At 33.0% G+C, this 21487-nt stretch overlaps 1 long non-coding RNA gene across 1 annotated transcript in view; it reads left to right on the top strand.

Annotated features, from left to right (window-relative positions):
• Positions 1–21487, top strand: part of LOC116585574 — a 29992-nt gene continuing 8505 nt past the window's right edge. Inside the window, exon 1 of the long non-coding RNA XR_004283700.1 lies at positions 1–219. This is a non-coding gene — a long non-coding RNA (uncharacterized LOC116585574). The remainder of the gene's footprint in view (positions 220–21487) is intronic.

Here is a 21487-nt window from a genome sequence, read left to right on the forward strand (position 1 = left end):
TGGTCTGATTTTAAGTCAGACCCGTACAATCCTATAACCAGCCGTATTTTCAAGTCAGACCTGGTCTGGCTGGTGTTTTCCGGACCTAGTCTGGAAAAAGCAGTGCTCAAAGTTTGCAAGCTCGTAATGCAAAAGCTGCAGAACTAGGGTCTGGAATTGGTCAGACACCCACCGGCTCCTGACGCCGTGAGACAGCGGCGTGCTCAAGTGGCTGCGCAGGTACCTGAGCCTTGTTGCTGTTGCTCCTAGAAGCCCTCGGGTCCCCCCAGGTTCCCTCTTCTGATTCCAGAACTCCTAAAAGAGAAACTGGGCCATATTAAAACTTCTGAGAGTTTTTTTTTTGAGCAAAAATCTATTAGAATTGGGTACCGCCAAACAAGAAGTGGTTAAGAGTCCTCCACAGATGGAGGCGGAGGTTGAGGGGGTAGGTGTTAGGGGAGAGAGGGTTTTTTTGGTTTTTTGTTTGTTTGTTTGTTTAAGATTTTATTTATTTTTCAGAGAGCGAGAGTGCGAGTGCACGGGCAGGGGGAGCGGCAGGCAGAGGCAGAAGGAGAGGGAGAAGCAGGCTCCCTGCAGCACAAGGAGCCGTTCGGGGGCTCCATCATCCTGGGATCACCTGAGCTGAAGGCAGACACTTAACCTACTGAGCCAACCAGGCCCATAGAGGAAAGACTTTTATAGAGAAAAGGCAGAAGCAGTGTAAGGAAATTATTGATTGGCCGTAGCTTAAAGCCTAGTTAGCTGTTTGTGTGATTTGTTGCCCTTAGCATTTTGGTTTCGTAAATTTGAGGCATTTTACAGGCTTAGAATTTGGTTTGCTTACATAGACCTCTATGGTATTAGAGCCACATCAGTTTAATGACCACCTTGTTTAATTAATTTAACAGGTAAAATTAAACATTAGTTCCCCTTCACTGGCATTAAAAGTAGAATTTACATTTCTGTTTCAGTCAGTTCTAGTCTGAATAAATTTATAGCAAGAAGTAAAGTAAAAATATTTTTAGCTTCTGGATATAGGTGACTGTAGTAGCTGTATTTTATTTTTGGTTGTTTTCTGAATTTGGTCATCTTTCAAGAAAGAAGAAAGGTAACCCCACAGACACATCAAAATGGTATATTTATTATAATTGCCTCCATTAATTTGTCATAATTTTGGCTTTTTGTGAGTGAACTTGAAACAAATTTCAAAACTGTATTTTAGTTTTTTATATATTTATAATATATATAGCTTATATATTATATATAGTTTAGTTTATTATTATATTTTGTTTAGTTTATTATTTATTTATTCTGAATAGAAATGTCATCAGATTAATAGACGGCAAAGGATGAGAAAGTATTGAAATCTCATATATAGGTTCAATATGGTAACAGTCAAAATGATTCTAATGAAGCCAGCAATGATTCTTCTCAAAAACAATATAACTTCTTTCAGTTTTTGTTTGTCCTGGAAGCTTTTAATCTCTCCTTCTATTGGGTTGTCATCTTTAATTTTATAATTACATTTATATAATAAAGCAGTATTTAAATATCCACATTGAAGGCTGCCTTTTACTATTAAGGATAGGTTTGATTCATATTCCTATTCAAAAGTCTTTTGAAGTCAGGTCGACATTCATGTTACAGACAAATTGCAGTTTTAGTGTTGGCTCCTTGATGGAGAGGAATGAGACTCTATTATTCATCTTTCAAACTAGAGAAAAACTGGAAAAATAATTCACAAGTAAAAACTCATTAACTTCTCCTTGACTTTTTAAAAATTGAATGGTCAGTTGAGGCACAACATTTTTTTCACCAAAATAGATAGCTTTTATAATAAAAGAAAATGACTAATTGTCCTGTGTTTGTTAAAAAAAGGATTGTTCTTATGATGAATGTTCTATATTTGAACACTACTTTTTTGCTTATTAATACATTATGTATACTATACATTCATTAATATTTGGGGATTTTTTAAAACTATTTTTTTACTATTTTTTAATCTCTATATACCAAAATTGCTCCATCAGTCCCTACTGATGAAGATTAGGATGTCTGCAACTTTTCATAGGCTAGAGCTATAATTTTTCATGTATTTGTCCATGACATATATAAGATAATATATCTTAATGACTAATATATAAAATGGCATATATAAAATATATGACAAATATATAAAATATATGACATGTTTAAAAATGTATGAAAAGTATGTATGAAAATTATGATTATTGTTTTAAGAAAAATTCTTAGACATGTATTATTCAGTCAAAAATTTTAAACATTTCCAGATTTTTAAAAAATTTTTATTATTTTTTTAATGTGGAGCTTTTTTTTTTAAAGATTTTATTTATTTATTTGATAGCAGAGATCACAAGTAGGCAGAGAGGCAGATAGAGAGAGAGGAGGAAGCAGGCTCCCGGCTGAGCAGAGAGCCCCTGATGTGGGGCTCAATTCCAGGACCCTGGGATCATGACCTGAGCCTAAGGCAGAGGCTTTAACCCACTGAGCCACCCAGGTGCCCCTTAAATGTGTAGTCAATATTCTTTTGAGATTTGTACTATTTTATTTTTTCTAGACTCTATAGTAGAGGAGGAATGGGTTTGGAAGAAAATAAAAATCTTTTTGAAATAATGATAAACATTCATCTAAGCCATCATAATGAGATGTGTCAAAAGAGAGGTTCAGATTAATGATACATAAGTGTTGGCACCCTTAGCATATTGTTCATAATCAAAACTATTAGGGTGGATAATGTCATCTAAGTAGTTAGCCTGAGGAGAAAGATGATTTGGGGAAAAGGTCTAATGAATTTCACTATATATAGTTAGGCATAAGAGGAGAAGTCTTTAAGGAGAGAGAGAAGGAAAACCCATAAGTGTAGGAGAAAAATCAGGATGCCAAGAAAAAAACTCAAGAAAGAAGAAATGTTAAGCAGTATCAGCTAAATTTATCCAGCATTATAAAAGTTACTGTGAACTACCTGGAAAATTGTTCAAAACTGTAGATAATGAGGGTTGCAATCTAGTGGACAGAATAAATACTAAAATAAATTGTGTTTTGATAAGTTGATACATAAAAGTGTAGGTTGCCATTAAAATTGTTACAGGGTATAAATTTGTATAAAGATGTTTATGCTTAAGGTTCGAATATTCAAGGAAGATATGGATTGAAATTGTAAGCATTATTATAAGCATTCCTTGGGTTTAATGACATGATGTTGACTGATGATATTCATGAGAACAGCTTTAGTAAAATGATAGGATTTAAGTTTCATATGAAGGATGTTGCAGAATAGGAGAGACTAGTGGGAGATACGTATGTAGATTTTATTTTAAAAATTTGACTGTGAAGGATGGAAAGAATAAAAAGAAATTGTGTCAGCAATGGTCAGAAGTTCCTAAGTTTGTAAAACATGTAGTAAGGATAATAGACTGGTTAAAAGATTGTGGTACTTAAAATGTCAGAATATTAGAGGGGTTGGGCTTCCGAGATACGGAGAAGATGGACTTGAGAATTGGTTATGTATTTTTGTGGAATAGGAAATTATAGAAGGATGATATAGGATCTTGGGTAGAAACTGCAGGCATGTGCCAAAGAATTATGCAAATGTGTGTCTGTGCATGTTGGGGGGTGGGGGGTGGTGGATTAGCCTGGGGATAGTGGTGATACAAGAGATTAAAATGGCAGCTTAGACACAAAAATACTTTAGGCAAGTATACTTTATTCCTTGTGATAGTAATAGTTTTTAAGTCGTTTGATCTGAATGAGATTTAGCTTTCCTAAAGACAAGTGCATAATATTCCATTTTTTCCATGAATAAAAAGAACTGCACAGAGATAACACCCATTATAGAACATACAGTGGTTAATGATTATCTCTGATTCTTTGTATAAATAGCAGGTACTCTGTTAAATTGAGTATTGGATGAATCCAGAGTTAAAAGTTGAGTTGCAAGTATGTTGCTTCTAAAGAAACATCCTCATTTAATTTTCACCTCTATTTGAAAAGTATTAGAATAAACAACAATTAAAAAAAATCAACATGGTGTTACCTTTTATCTCAAAATCATCTCACATATGGGTCAGATATTGAGCGGTACTCAGTTGCCATCATCATCACTTCAATCTGTTTGATAGCAGTGAGACAGCAGAAGGCAGGTAAAAGGCTTGTAGTCCTCTTTTTAGACAACTGAAGGGCTTTATTGTAGCAAACTTTGTCATTTATGATTTTTTAAATATCTTCTTTCTTCCTAAATTTATAACCATTAATGAATTTTTAATAGAAAACATGTTCTACTATTTTACATTATCATTAATTTCTCAAACAAAATGCTGAAGACTACTTTATACACTACCATGGCTTACAAACCAGCTTCAGATACAAAGCACAACATATTGAAGCTCCTTTAATACTCCCTATCCCATTCCCATTTCCTTTCCACATTATGCATCCTTACACAGATGAGGTTATTGATCATTAACCTTACATTTCCTCATGTCTTTTCAAATTTTTAATACATATGGTTATATCCATAAACATTTTATATGTTTGTATTATAAAGATTTTACTTATTTATTTCATATGTGTGTGTGTGTGTGTGTATATATATGTATATATGTGTATATATATATATATATATATATATATATGGAAAAAAGAGAGAGTGAAAGGTGTGGTGGGGGTAAAGGAAGAGGAAAGAATCCAGCAGTCTCCATGATGAGTGTGGAGCCCATTGTGGGACTTGATCTCATCACCCTGAAATCACCATCTGAGCCGAAACCAAGAGTCAAGCATTTTACCTACTGAGCCACCCAGGTGCCCCTGTATTATAGATTTAAAATTAAAAACATTATAACAGTATTATAATTATATAAATGTGTTATATATTTATTATATTAATAATATATTAATATTAATTATATTAATTATATATCATATGATATATAAATATATAGTATTATATACAGGTTTATAATACATTTTAATTTGTATAATTTTTAGTTGACTAGCTTATGAAATTTAATTTATGTGTTGATAGTGTACTCAAGTTCAAAATTTTTATTAGCTAACTAGCATTTTTTAATACTTTTATACCACATTTCCATTATAAATTCTTCCAGCAGTGGATATTTGGTTTGTTTCCAATTTTTTCAGTTTTGTTAATGATACTGTCGTTATATTATTATATATATCTGCTTTATCACATATGCAGTTACATGTTTTAAGTATATACTTTATATTTTATATATTGTAATTTAAATATAATTATAATATATTATTTTATTATTGTAAGTACTGGCATGTGAATATAAAACATTAAATTATAATAAGGTATATGTAAATATAAAAAGTAAAAATAATCTTATTACATAAAAATAATTATAATCATTATTATTCATCTGTGGTTTGTAAAGGAGATATTCTGAACACCAAAACTTTTCATGTATGTAGCAGATATTTCCTAGTTACTCCTTTTTTGTTACCTATACAAAGACAGATGTTTTTCATTTTAGCATGGTTAAAATTATCAGTCTTTTCCTATGTGTCTTTGAGCCTAATTTGAAGAAACCTTTTCAGGGACACCTGAGTGACTCAGTCAGTTAAGCGTCTGCCTCTGGCTCAGGTCATGATCCTAGGTCCTGGAATCAAGTCTCACATCAGGCTCCTTGCTCAGCAGGGAGACTGCTTCTCCCTCTATGTGCCACTCGCCCTTCTTGTGCATCTCTCTCTCCCTGTCTCTCTGACAGACCATTCATTAATTCATTCGTTAAAAAAATAAAAATCGTGGGGCACCTGGGTGGCTCAGTTGTTAAGTGTCTGCCTTCGGCTCAGGTCATGATCCCAGTGTCCTGGGATTAAGGCCCACGTCAGGCTCCCTGCATGGCAGGAAGCCTGCTTCTCTCTCTCCCACTCCCCCTTCTTGTATTTCCTCTCTCACTGTGTCTCTCTCTCAAACAAATTAATAAAATCTTTAAAAAAAATGTTTTCAAACCAAAATTTTAAAAATTACACATAAGTTTTAAATTTCATGTTACATATTTCAGCCTTGAACTTACTTGCAACAAATTTTGAGTCGTCTTCGGAATTTTATTTTGTGTGTATATAGTAAACTAAGCATGCTTTATCAAATTCTTCAAACTTCGCTCCAACCCTGATTACATGAAACCATCTTTGCTACAGAGCAAACACTCATACATCTTTGGACCAAATTCCAGGCTTTCTATTCTAATCAGTTAACATCTTTGTTTATCCCAGTGTTATACAACACTTTGCAGTAACTCAAATTCAGTAATATTTTGACATTGAGTAAGGTAATATTTTATAAACAAGGCTATGTAACCAAAAAGTCCAGGTTTAAATTCAGTCTCCACCACTATGTGAAAAATGGACAAATTCTCTGTCCTCTGCATAATTCTGTTTCCTCATCTATAGGATGAGGTTATATTATATAATTGTTGTGGGAATTAATAATATTTTAAATGTAAACATTTTAAAAATAATGTTGGCAGCTAGAAAGTAATATGTAAATGTAAGCATCCTTATTATTATTCCTGACATAGCAAATCTCTTCATTCCTCTTTCCAGAAATTTTGGTTCTTGTCCATTCCACATATATTTTAGCATGAGGTTTTCAAGTTTCATGAGTATAACCAGTTGGTTTTATAAATAGAATTATACTAATTTTATAGGTGAATTTGGAGGGAAATGGTATGTATATGGTAGTGTTACCATGCATTACCTGGTACACTCTCCTTCCCCGTCTTCTTCCTCCTCCTCTTCTTCTTGCTTTTCTGTAATGTCTTTCCATAAAATCATATATTCTCTACAAATATTTTATACAGCTTTGTTAAATGTAGTCAACAACCTAATATTTTTATTTTCTAAAACTGTGATTTTTCTTCAAATATGTTGCCTCTGTTTTTGCTTCTGCTTTGTGGAAAAATAATTCATTTTGTATAATGAAGTTATGATTTATTACATATTGACCTAGCAAATTCAAATAATTGTCTATAGAGTCTATTTAATTTTCTATGAGAATAAAAATCTGTAAGTAATGAGTTTTTCTTTCAATAGCTTATATTTTTATTTATTTTTCTTATAATTTGCATTACTTAAGCCCTCAAATAAAATATTGAAAAGCAGTAATGAAAATATTCAAGCATGTCTTTTTATTTCTGGTTTTAAAATAAATATTTTAATTATTTGTTTGTCACTATTATTTGCTGATGGATTTTTAGAGAATACAGTTTATTTAGTTTGGAAATCTCAGGTCTCTTCTTTGTCTACTAACTGTTTCTTTTTCATAAAAATAAATTAAGTGCTGAATTTCCTAATTATATTATGATTTCTCTTTGAGGCATAAATTACTTAAAGTATTTTATTAATTTACTAGATTTTTAGTTTTTTTAACTTTTCGTAGTAATCTTGTTCTATATATTTAGCTTAATGATATTTTGATCACAAAATGTTGTCTGTATTTGAAAATTGCTGTGTCTTGCTTTAAGCCTTAAAATGTGACCAGTTTTTTATGTGAATAGATTTGATGGCTTATATGTTGAGACTTTATTGAATTCTGTGCATGCTTTCCTCATACATTTTGAGACTATAATATTATGTTTGTCAAAAGATTGAGGGAGATGATGCTAAAATATGCAATACATACCTCAAATGTTATTATATTACAACATGATGACTCTGCTTGAAAATTTATTTGGTCTAATAGAAAACCTGATTATACCATATGTTTTCATTGCTATTTGATTAGTATAATTATCTTTTGTCTTTTTAATTTCAATCACTCTTTGACATTGTAATTTATTTCTGTAAAAGGTACAAGGTTGGTTTCTGTTTCTTTTTATTTACTCCTGTGAATTCTGTATTTAACTGGAAAATTTATACCATTTACAGACATCACAGGTATAAGTGCTTTTGACTTTTTGCTAAAATCTTATTTTGTAGTATCTTTATCTCTTTTGTTACCTTCTTTCAACTTAGTAGATTTTTCTTTTTTCCCCTAAGGGTTTTAAAACTATATACTCTTTTTTTTTTTTTTCATTTATTTATTTATTTATTTATTTATTTATTTATTTTAATTAAATTTATTTATTTTCAGCATAACAGTATTCATTATTTTTGCACCACACCCAGTGCTCCATGCAATCTGTGCCCTCTATAATACCCACCACCTGGTACCCCAACCTCCCACCCCCCCACCACTTCATTCCCCTCAGATTGTTTTTCAGAGTACACACATACTTAAAAATAAAAAGAGTAAAAATATATGTTTATTTACTCTTTTTATTTTTAAGTATGTGTGTATAGCACACATACATTAACATACACACTCATTCAGCAGTAGTTCTACCATCCTTAAGAAGTATATGAGGTCATTAGTACTTAATACTTCTCAAAACTAAGAATTGTTTCCTATCATACATGTTATTACTACCTAATATTTTACTTATGTATTATATTCCATACCCAACATATATTGGATATTATTACCATTTTATATTGAATATGTTTAGATTGCATACACACTTACCAGTTCCTTTGCTCATTATTCCTTATGTTTCTACGCTTCTTTTTTTATTAGTTTACTTTATATTTCTTGAAGCAATTTTTTTAAACATTTATTAGTGAGGGTTTATAAGTAGTAAACTCCATAAATCAATATTTGTACAACTTTTTTGTTTAACTTTATATTCTTAAAAATTAAATAGGTATAAAATTATGGATGATTATATTTCAGCATTTGTTAGAGCTTTTTCCCAGTGCTATTATTCTGTTCTTATTGTAATCTGTTAATGTAATTGATATTCTGCAGTCTAATTGTCAAAATTTCTACTTAAAATGCCTTTCCTTTATGGCTGATTTAAAACCTTTTGAGGGGTACCTGGGTGGCTCAGTTGGTTAAGCATCTGCCTTTGGCTCAGATCATGATCCCAGAGTCATGGGATTGAACCCAGCGGCCAGCTCTTTGCTCAGGTGTGAGTCTGCTTTTCTCTCTCTCTCTACCCCTATCACGTCTTGTGCTCATTTTCTCTCTATCTCTCTGAAAGAAATAAAATATTTAAAAATAAATAAATAAAAACTTTTGAAAGAGGGAATATTAAAAATTTTTTATATTTTTTAAGGTAATGTCTATGCCCATTGTGGGGCTCAGACTCACCACCCTGAGATCAGGAGTCACATACTCTACGGACTAAGCCAGCCAGGCACCCCAAAAGAGGAACAATGGAGGTTCCTGAACTCCCTTTTTTTCATGAGCACACTAAATATACAGGTGTACATAGAGAAATTATCTCTGAAATAAATCCATTAGTTTGATTATCTCCCACACATTGTTTGAATGAGGAAATACATTGAAACAGGTAGGAAAGCCTCAGTTTTCCAGATCAGTAAAAGTGAAAGAGTTTATCACCATTAGACTAGCCTTACAAGAAAGGTTAGAGGAACTTCTTCAAGATGAAATGAAAGAGTACTAACTAATAAAAGGAAAACATACAAGAGGATAAATACATAGTTAAATTTAAAATAATATAATGGTACCAAGTATTTCACTTATAAATCTAATATGAATATTGAAAGATGAAAGTATTAAAAATGACTATAAAATAATCTGTGAATGAACACAAGGGAAAAATATGCAAATCATGACACCAAAAAGATAAAATGAGTAGAGGTTAGGGGGGTAAAAATATAGAGCTTTAGTATGTGTTCAGCTTAGAGTAGACTGTGATAAGTAGTTTTATAGATACCTAATGATAACCAGAAAGCAGAAACTTGTCGTAGATACACAGAAGAGAAAGAGAAAAGAATCCCAGCATATCACTGTAGAAAATCATCAAATCACAAAGGAAAAAGTCATTAGAGAAGGAGAAAGTAACAGAAGTTTTACCAAACAGCCAGAAAACAATTTACAAAATAGCACATATCGATACATATGGATAAACATCTTATGTAAATGGACAAAATTCTCCACCCAAAAGACAGAGAACCTATATCAAGAAACAAGAAAAGTCTCAAATAGACAAATTAGCTTTATACCTCAAGGAATTAGAAAAAGAAGAACAAAACCCAAGTTAGTAGAAAGAAGGAAATAATAGATTAGAGTGGAAATAAATAACATAGGGACTAAAAAGATGGAGCCTAAATCTTCTCATTCTACAATTGTAGAATGTTCATATTTGTGCTGAAAATTTTTATATTGTGTATTAATATTTGTTAAGCTTTATATATATATATTTTTATACAGTCATGTTTGAGGGTCATTGTACAAATAAGTCGTGTTGGTCTTGCCTGGCAAGGATCTTCAAAACTACAAACTCATGATAGAGCAGATCATTAGTCTCAGTTTCAGGGGTAGATATTTTCCAACTGGAGCTCAGGATAAGCACATGATTTTTCTTGTTATATCCTGCAATAGCGATGGATACCTCTCTGCTGGCATTATTCTGCCATTTCAGTTCTGACTTCTCAGTTTCATGGATCCCCAAGGCCTCAATTTCTGTATCCACACAGCCATGAAGATCCAAATTCTTGAATACCAAGCTTAAAGCAGATTTTCAGGTTACCTACATATTTACATCAAATTAACTACTCTGGTTTTGACTTCTTCTTCATTTTTGGTATCTGGGATTTTGTTTAATTTCTTGTGAACTCATTCATGTAATTGAGGAGGTATTCATAATATTTTTCACCTAAGTGTCTTTTCCTCAGTCCTAAAGACAGAATTCCTAAGTGCCTTTTAGAGGGAGGTTATTTGCTGTATTTATTCTGTCATATTGCTTAATAGTATTTCTCTGCTTATATACGTGTTTGTGTGTGTGTGTGTGTGTGTAAACATTTTTCCTAATCAATAGGACCAGTATTGATTTAAATGGTGGAAAAAAATCACCACAGCCCATACATGCTTATATGCATTATTGGCTGAGAGCACATACTGGAAATTGAGAGCAATACATAGAAAATGTATTACATGTGCTACATACAAGGTATACTTTTTTTCTTCAGTTTATGCTCTGCAAACAGCATGTGAATATAATGTCTTCTTCCTTTAAAAAATGTATAACTTCTAGTGGTGAAAGTAGGTGAAAAAAGGCAAATGAGGTTAAAATGTCATTTTAAAAAAAGCAAATGAGGTTAAAATTTCATTTTAAATTTTAACTTAAAGATTGTGTTTTAATTTAGGAATAAACTCCTCATGGATTCTTAAGCCTTTGGGATGTAGGCACTGACTATATATGGAACAACATCTATAAAACTAAGGAAAGGAGAAGATTACCTCTACTTTTGGCTCTATAAAAAGGAATAAAAAGCCTTTTATGGCTAGTACATAAATGAGTATCTGAATTATTCTACAATGTCTAAATTCATTTTTTAAAAGGGGAGGATAATCTAAGTGAGAGGAAAAAATAATATGGCAAAGATTAATATCTTACAATGACACACAAGATTTCCCCAAGTGCTCTTTTATTTCTTTTCCATTTTCTTTTATTTTATTTCCATTTGCTCTTAAATCACTAATCACCTAATTTCCAAAAGCCACAGTCAATTCTGAAGTCATTTACTAGCCTGATAGTCTGAGTATCACATGCCACATTACATAACTATATATGCCAATATAATCAAAATCTTAATGAAACCCAATTAAGCTGTCTGTGCTGTGGCTCTTCAGGTATCTTGTCTCTTTATTATAGAAGTCAATTTCATTTGTTAAGCCCTTTATAAATTTGAACCATGCCAAGGAATATTTAGCTAATAGATGTTTTATTGAGATCCTGGGAAAATAAACCCATAAATTTTTCTATATTCACAGTTATGTTCCTACTTTCTTCTGCCCTTTTTATTGTTGTTCTAGCCTACATTATATACAATTCAAGTTTGTTGACTTTTACTACTGTGAGATATACTATGTAAACACAATATAGAAAATATATGTGTCATTTATGTAAGTATTAGTGAATATCCATATAACCATCACCTTGGTCAAAAAAGGGAGCATTTCTAGCGCTTGAAGCTTCTGCATGCCCTATCCCAAAATACTCCTTCCTGCAAAAATGATCACTCTCCTGATCTTGCTTTTTATTTTATTATGTATTTATCAAATAACAACATTATTTTAATTTGCCTCATCTTAAACTTTATATAAATTAACCCACATTATATAAAATTGTGTGCTTTGCTTCCTATTCAAAATATTGCCAGCTTATTTTATATTGTTGTATACTGTCTATATTAAAGTTCTCCAGAGAACCAAAAACAAAAGGATCTCTTTCATCTCTTTCTCTTTTCTGTCTGTACACACACACACACACACACACACACACGTACGTACGTTTTTGTTTTCTGCAGAACTTTAATATAGACAGTATGCAACAATATGAAATGAAAGAGACATGAAATAAGAGAGAGAGGGATATTTATTATAGAAATTGGAACACACTGTTATGAAGGCTGAAAGGTCCCACAATCTACAGTCTGCAAACTGTAGAACCAGAAAAGCAGGTGGTGTAATTCAGTCCTAGTCCAAAGGCCTGAGACCAGGGCAGCCAATGGTGTTAAGTTCTTGTTTGAATCCAAAGGCCCTAGAACTAGATATGCTGGCTTCTGAGGGCAAAAGGGAGAAATCCCAGCCCAAGCAGCCAGAAAGTTCACCCTTTCTCTGCTGTTTGTTCTATTCAAGCCCTCAAAGGATTAGATGATGCCACTAGCATTGGTGATCTTTACCCAGTGTTATGCTAATTTAAATGCTAATGTATTCCAGAAAGATCTTCAGAGACACACCCAGAAATGTTTTATCAGAAATCTGGGCATCTCCAGCCATCAAACTGACACATGAGATTAACCATCACACTGCCCATTCACTTTTGAGAAGGTGCAAAACATCTAACCCCCAAAATATGCTACTATGGCATATTGAATTTTTTGAGCTAAAGGCACTAGAGACATAGTAGATACAGCTCTCTGACTTCTCCCTTTCTATCTAAAAGCCGTTCATAAAATTACCCATGAAAAAGCTGTCCTTTTTGGGCCAGAAAAGAAAATTCTTATCACTGGAGACTAAGAAATGATGCAAAATCTACCTATTCAGAAAAACCTCTTACAATGACCCTTATTTCCCATTAATTTCACCCATATATTTCCTAGTCACTTTGCCAGGATTTACTGCCCCTGTTCCAAGTATCTGTCTTTTCACTTCTCCACAAATTTACCATTTCTTTCAAAAAACTTATCATTTCATTTCTCCACAAATTTAAAAATGTGCATAAGCTCTTGGTCCTAACAACTTGTTCAGGAAGACTCCTTTGTGCACATAAAAATACTAAAATGCGTATGCTTTTTTTCTGTTAATCTGTTTTATGTAAGTTTATTTCTCAGGCCCAGCTACAAAACCTGAGTAGAAGGAAGTTTTTTTCTGTATGTTTTATAATGTACAGTTTTATATTGCTTGAATATAATAAAAATACACCTATTCTGTGTATGAATGGTATACATACATGTCTAGTTTCAGACTACTTTGAAAAAGTCCTACTAAGAACATGTTTGTACATGTCTTTTGGGACATGTAAACAAGTGATTTTCTGGAATATATATGTACAGAAATTGAATTGCTGCATTGGAGAATATGTATGACTTAAAATTTCCTAAATAATGTTCCCAAATAGTGAACTAGTGTGTACTCGTAGTATTCACATTTTCCTTCATTCTTAGCATTTTCAGATCTAAATAGTTGCTGTTTTTGATGGTTTTTTTTAATTTTTTATTTTTGATGGGTTTTAATGAAATCTAATTGTGGTTTTAATTTGCATTTTTCTGTAAATAAGTTGAAATATTTTTCACATGTGTTTGAGGGATTTTAGTGTCTTATTTTCTGTAATTCCTAGATTTAAAGTTTTTATCTTTATAAAGCATATTTGATAAAGAACATTTGATCAAGTTGAACTTGTTTTTCAAAGGTAATCAACCTCTAGGCTTTGCTCTCTTTTCTATGCTTTTTATTAGACCCATCTATATCCGTGTGTTTAGTAGTTAAGAACTCTTTTGAATTCAGAACATTAGGTAAAGTTTTAGGAAATATGGTGGAATACAAGAGATAGAAAATGTAACACTAAGGTGAGTAAACTTGTTGATCTCAGAGTTCATTAATAAATTTGAATTGTGATACTCTATACTTGCTGAATAAAAATATTGAGGATGTATGTAGAGTAAGAAACTTATCTAAAACTAAGAAGTTTTCATGGAAAAATGTGTATTTGAAGTTAGGTTTGAATCTTCCAGCTTAAAAAAAAAACAAAAAAACTGAACACTAGCCAAGTACCTGGGATTGTTTTTTTTGTTTTTTTTTTTTAAGATTTTATTTATTTATTTGACAGAGAGAGATCACAAGTAGGCATAGAGGCAGGCAGAGAGAGAGGAGGAAGCAGGCTCCCTGCCGAGCAGAGAGCGCAACGCAGGACTAGATCCCAGGACCCCGAGATCATGACCTGAGCCGAAGGCAGTGGCTCAACCCACTGAGCCACCCAGGTGCCCCTACCTGGGATTGTTTGAAGTAAATTACCTAACGGAAGGTAAACTATGAAAACAAAAGTCCTAGGGTTCTGGTCTTGCTATCCGATGTGCTTAGAAGATGAGATTATTGCAGGTAAGTAAAGATAAAGTAATGATTACAAAATAGAAAATATACATTAACTTTCTAATATACCCTGTGAGTATTATAGGAGTTCAGAGAAATGACTTATCTGTGGACAATAAAGATGAGATGATAGGTGTCCTTGTCTTTAAAGATGGGTAAGGTGTGGACTGTCAAAAGAATCTCAACATGGGTAAATAGTATGTATAAATAAAGATGAGGCAGGAAGGATTTTGGTAGATGAGACATTCACTGAACATTCCTTCAAAGCAAACACTGTATTTAATACTCATTGCATATATATGAGTCCTAGTTCCTCAAGTATTTTAAATGCTCTTAATTTTACCTGGAGAAATATTGGTGTTAGCTTAATGCTGGTCTTTGTGTGGGGTGTGATAATACTATAATTGGAATATTACCTGTAATGTCTTAAAACTAAATGTCTACTTTTCATGCCTAAAACAATTTTTAACATTATTTCCTTATGTGGGGCCTGGGTGGCTCAGTGGGTTAAAGCCTCTGCCTTCGGCTCAGATCATGATCTCAGGCTCCTGGGAGAGCCCCTCTTCTCAGGCTCTCTGCTTAGCAGGGAGCCTGCTTCCTCCTCTCTCCCTGCTTCCTCCTCTCTCTCTGCTTCCTCCTCTCTCTCTGCCTGCTTGTGATCTCTGCCTGTCAAATAAATAAATAAAATCTTAATAAATAAATAAATAAATAATTTCCTTATGTGCACACAATCCATTGTGAAGGAAGATCTGGGAATTATTTAATTGGTTAAAAAATTATTTAATTATTCAGAGAATGTAGTTAATTAAAATAAAATCTTTGGGGCTAAAATTATATGTGTTTCCTCCTTTTAAAAAATGGCATTGTCACTGTTTAAGAAATTTATGATCTGGTATCCAGAGACTCTCAATTCTCAGTGACTTTGACTACATTTTTGCTTTGTGTTTTTTATTTTGTATTTTGTATTACGTGGTTGTTTTCTCATGCAAAAACACAACCTAGTCAACAGAGGAATTGCATTCTTTGGAACTGCAGAGTGACAAATGAACCCAGGCCATGGGGCAAAAGCAACTTAGACCATTGTTGGTCACATTGCCAGAGGAAAAACAAAGGTTTGGAGATTTGTACAACCAGTTAAATATTAACCAATAAGTGTTACAAATCATTTACGTACACTATTTGTAGGCCGGAACTTCTCAATTAGACCCATGCAATGATGAGGGTCAAGGAAGTGTACTATGCCTGAAGGGTCAGGAGTCAGAAACATTTCATGAACAACACTAAATTTGCCCATTCTAATTGCTACCTCTTTACTTCATATTACTTAGATAAAATCTTTACAATAGATGAACTTTTTGATTATTCACTTTATTTATTGAAAAAGAATAAGCAGGTGCCTGGGTGGCTAGTCAGTTAAGAATCTGCATTCAGCGCAGGTTCCTGGGATCTAGTCCCACATCTGGCTTTCTGCTCATTGGAGAGCCTGCTTCTCCCTCTACCTCTCTCTGTGTCTCTCATGAATAAATAAATAAAATCTTAAAAGAAAAAAAAGAAATTGAATAAGCAACTGAACTTTTTCTGGTTAATTTTTGTCACTTGATCAGTAACTTTAGTTTTATTTATTTTTTTAAAGATCTTATTTATTTATTTGAGAGAGAGTGGGAGAGCAGGAGCAGGGGGAGGGGTATAAGAAGAGGGAGAAACAAGAGTCCTCGCTTAGCAGAGAGTTGGACACCGGGCTTCATCCCAGTACCCTGGGATCACAACCTGAGCCGTAGGCAGATGCTTAGCCAACCAAGCTTTTTTAAATCAAGCATTTGAAGGATTTTGGATTTTTAATTCAGTGTCAATACAAGTAATAACAAACCTCACTTACCCAAATACTGGTACCTTTTTTAATGGCACAATAGCAGCACCCGGATTAGATGTAATTGCTTCAAAGGTTAATTTTTAAAGTGATCAAACATTAATTTGATGATCATCTGTGATTTGCTAATTTCCATATTTAGATGACTTTTTCTTTAAATATAGTTCACTGATTTTATTCCAATTAAATATATCAATACCTAGCTCTTTCCTACCTAAATAAAATATTTAACTTTTTAGTCATGAGAAGTATAAATGCTAATAAAGGCATTCAACATCCTGAACAATAGTGGAGTCACATGTGTACCTGATAGAACTCATTTGAACCATCAGTAAATAAAAATAATTCAGAGATGACGATTCAGCATCTGAGAAGAAACACCATAAAATCTTAAGTTATCAACCCATATTTTAATGTCTTTGAAAGGAGAATGGAGATTCTCGGAAGAGTTTCCAGATCATTGAGAAAGAAATGAATAACACTGTTTGAGCAAGTGGTTAGGAGTTAGAAAATTAAATCGAAGGATCATATTTATTACAAAAGGGACCATGGAGAAATGTTGACTGTGAAGGATTTACAAGAACTGATATAATTCTCTGTAATGAATGTTGTATACATAAGACAATATGTTCCGTATTTTGTGGTTGTTTAACAGACTGTCAACAGTAATTTTGACAAAGTGTTCCCCTTACCATTTGATTACAGCTTAACTCAGAAGGTGTAAATCCACAGTACAAAATATTTCCAAGTATAAAGTGCATGTGGAAGTCCTGTTAATAATATACTATTTGTCGGGTATACATGTGAGGCCGTTTTGCCTGTTCTCAGTATTACATTGTTATTGATTTGCTGTCTTAAGGAAAAAATGTAAAATAAACTTAAAACATTTTTAGAATAGTATTAGGTTTACAGAAAATTTGCAGAGATAGTGTACAAAATTCTTTAATACCCCTCACAGTTAACATCTTACATCACCCCAGTGCATTTGTCAAAACTAATCACCAACATTGGTAATATTGCCATTATCTAAAACCGATCCTTTACTTGTATTTTCCTACTTTCTTGTTAATGCCCTTTTTCTATTCCAGGATTCCATCCAGGGTACCACATTACATTTAATCATTATATTTGTTTAGCTTTCTCTGTTCTGTGACAGTTTCTCACACATCCTTGGTTACAATGATGTTGATATATTTGAGTACTTGTCCAGTTTTTGGTAGACTAGCTCTCAGTTTGAGTTTTTCTGATTTTTTTTGTTTTGTTTTTGTATGTTTACACCAGGGCTACAAGGCTTTAGGAAGAAGACTACAAAGATGAAGTGCCATTCTTCTCACATATATCAAAGCTATGTAAAATCAAAATAATTTTTCACTGAAGGTATTAGCCTTGATCACAGATCTGAGGGAGTGTTTGCCATGTTTCTCCAGTGTAGTTATACTTCCTCCCTTTTTCCATACTCTCTCCACTTTGGAAAAATCTTGGGGATTTAAAACACATTCCTTCAGAGGTATAGAAAAAAAGCATGATGCAAGCCCTTAGAAACACAGAATAAAGCAATGAAGGTACAAATATTAAGGTCAATTCCTACCAAAGGCAGACTGTTGGATCCTCAGCCTGGAAAAAAAAATAAAGTCAGTTTATCTTCAAATGGAAGGTTGTCTTTGTTTCATTAAATGCTGATCATTGGTGTTAAGATTTAGATTATTATGCTTTAACAGAACTTAATTGTTATACTTAAAAATTTTGTTGTAAGTGTTCTGGAAACAGTCATTGGAAATTGTTGAAGAAGAGATCAAAAGAAATTATAGAAGAGCCAAAGTAATAAAAAGCAAATGAAAGTGTTCTAAAAGCACACAAGTCACTTAAAGATTAAGGAACGACAGAAGTTACTATATTAATGTATGAGTAGAGATGAATTATATTACTAGAATAAAGTGTGCTTGAACAAATAAATATAAGCCAATTAAGAATCACAATTATGCTTTGGTGAGTGCTGTGAAGTGTGTAAACCTGGTGATTCACAGACCTGTACCCCTGGGGATAAAAATATATGTTTATAAAAAAAAAAAAAAAAAGAATCACAATTATTTGGTGCTCCTGGAAAGCATTTTATAATTTCTTCATCTCAAGTAATCAGAATATTTTTAACAGGGTATGCCAGAATAAAGACAGACAAATCAGTTAAGTAACTCCAGAAACTGATAATATTTCTTTCATAGGGTGATAACATTTTTCAATTCATTTATTCCTATTCTGGTTAATTAGGAGAATGTTTTGAGTGGATTCTGGCAGATTTATTACTAATTAGTTTGGCTCAATAAAACTTGCTGCCTGGTACAGGATATAGTGACAGCCCTTATGTGGAGTAGTATTTATTATAGAGTAAAATCACTGGATAGGTTGCTGCCTAAATATATAATTTTCAGTAAATTTTTCTCCATCTTGTCTTGTGTCTTTCTTAAATAGGAATAGAAATGTGAATTAAAAATGGTAACTCTCTACTTGGTGGGTTAATCTTTCTGTAAAACATTCAAAACATTTGTCCATTCTCATAGAAATTGAAGAAGTATGCATTTGTATCTATCAGTTATGCTGTATTAAAATGATTGTACATTTGACAATGACATATTTCAAGTAAAAGTAACATTGAACCTAGTTTTGTGAGGTTTTTGTTTTGTTTTGTTTTCAGAATTACAGTAGAAGCAGAAAGCTGTTTTAACATTTATAGTGAAATTGGGAGAAATAATTCCTTTATTGAAAAAAATGCCTAAAATATCTCAAAAAAGTGATTTTTGAGAGAAAATGGCCAAGATCTTATTTCAGACCTGTGAGTGTTTGTGTCACTTAAAATAGCTTCATCTTCCTGCGGTCTGTATCACCCTATGCCAATCCATTTCCCAGTCCCATCAGGTTTATTGTTTTATTTATTTACTTATCTATTTATTTATTTATTTATTTATTTATTTATTATAAACATGTATTTTTATCCCCAGGGGTACAGGTCTGTGAATCAGCACTCACCAAAGCACATACCCTCCCCAATGTCCATAACCCCACCCCGCTAGGTTTATTGTTTTAATTTTTTATTTTTTTATTTTATTTTTTTTAAGATTTTATTTATTTATTTGACAGAGAGAAATCACAAGTAGGCAGAGAGAGAGGAAGGGAAGCAGGCTCCCTGCTGAACAGAGAGCCCGATGCGGGACTCGATCCCAGGACCCTGAGATCATGACCTGAGCCGAAGGCAGCGGCTTAACCCACTGAGCCACCGAGGCGCCCGGTTTATTGTTTTAAATCCCTCATCTGATCATACCTTATTTAGTAAAAATAAATAAATAAATAAAAATTGTGTTCGAGAAACTGAAGACTAGTTTTAGTTTCTTAGTATACTTCACAGGGCCGACTGGGACTCAGGTCTCACTAGTTCAAAGTTAAACTTCAGGTATGCAAGTATGTTTTCAATGTCCTTATTTTTTCATGCTCTTTGTGTTTGCATTGGTGTCATCCCACTCACAGTATCTTACTTTTCTTTTTTTAAGACTCTTGGGGTTGGGGGGTGCCTGGTTGGCTCAGTCAGTTAAACCTCTGACTCTTGATTTCAGCTCAGGTCATGATCTCAGGATTGTGAAATGGAGCCCAGTGTTGGGCTTTGTGCTGGGCGTGGAGCCTGCTTAAGATTCTCTCTTTTTTTTCCCCCTCTGCCACTCACCCCACTCCTCTTAAAGGTTAAAACAAGAAAAGGCTCTATTAGGTACTTCCTCTCTTGAATTCTCCCCATATTCTCCCAAAGCACTTTCTTGCCTCTCCATTTAGTGCTCAGCTTATTCCTGACTCCTGTACCCTACTGTTTGGATACTGCTTGTTTAGTCATTCTTATTTTACTTCAGATTGTGTAAAGAAATTTGAATTTCTCATTGCAAGTGAGTAGCACAGTTGCTGTCAAAGAGTAAACCAGTCAAAAAATATTGATAGAGGAAAGAAAAGGAAATATATAGTGAAAAGGAAGTGTATAGATTTTAATTTCAGTGGGAAAAAAAAAGATAAATGCCATCAAGAAATACCTAAATAATTTCATCTTGTTTATGGTACAGGAATGATTTTCTTTCTCAGTTGTTTAATATGATAGATACTGATATACAACATTATCCTCTTAGAATTTCTTCTTGAGAAGGAATATTTGCTATCCAAAATATTACAAGAGAAAAATCCTTAGCTATAGATTTAGTTTCTCTTTTTCTCATTTGAGGACTCCATTAACAAATGGTGCCTACATGCCTAAAAACCAATGTTACAAGAGCATCTAATGTAATACTATGCCTCCAAGTATTAGAAGCAAAGGAGTCAATATTTATAACTTTTAAATTACTAATTTCCAAATAATACTTCCTGAAACTTCTTAGAACTATCATATCTAGGTATGTAAATTCTCTTTTTGAGATGCTACTTCTACTTTCTTCTTCTCATTGAAATTCTGACATATATTTGGAATTGAAGCTGTTTTCTAAAGATAAACTCTGAGTCCCTAATGATGATTGCATGTTTAATTGGGGAAGTAAGGCTCATATGTGGTTCCACCTACCATGATTTCTAACCCCCTTAACCTTCGCAGAACAACTAGTCTATTCTTTGGAAGTTAGACGGGTGATAGTATCACAACTTAGATATAAAATGACTTCACAAATTTAAATATGTGGTAAAGAGACACATCTTTAAAAGAATTGCAGGTTTGAGCTCTTGACATGTGGAGCTAACTGGAACCAAATAGAAAAACATTCAACTCAGTCATTAAAGAGCCACAGCACCTTCAGTCAAAAGAGAAAGACTATGGAAAACTTAAGATGATATTTGAGTAAATATATCTCAAATATATTTGGGATATATTGAGTAAGATGGTATTTCACAAGCTGAAGGTGGGATGAAGTAAGCATATTCTTCAATGCTATTTTCAGATATGGCTTATGAGAATAATGGGAAACAGCGTCCCCAGGGCAGAAGTAAGG

This window comes from Mustela erminea, chromosome 3, assembly GCF_009829155.1.
Source record: "Mustela erminea isolate mMusErm1 chromosome 3, mMusErm1.Pri, whole genome shotgun sequence".
In the NCBI taxonomy this organism is placed as follows: Eukaryota; Metazoa; Chordata; class Mammalia; order Carnivora; family Mustelidae; genus Mustela; species Mustela erminea.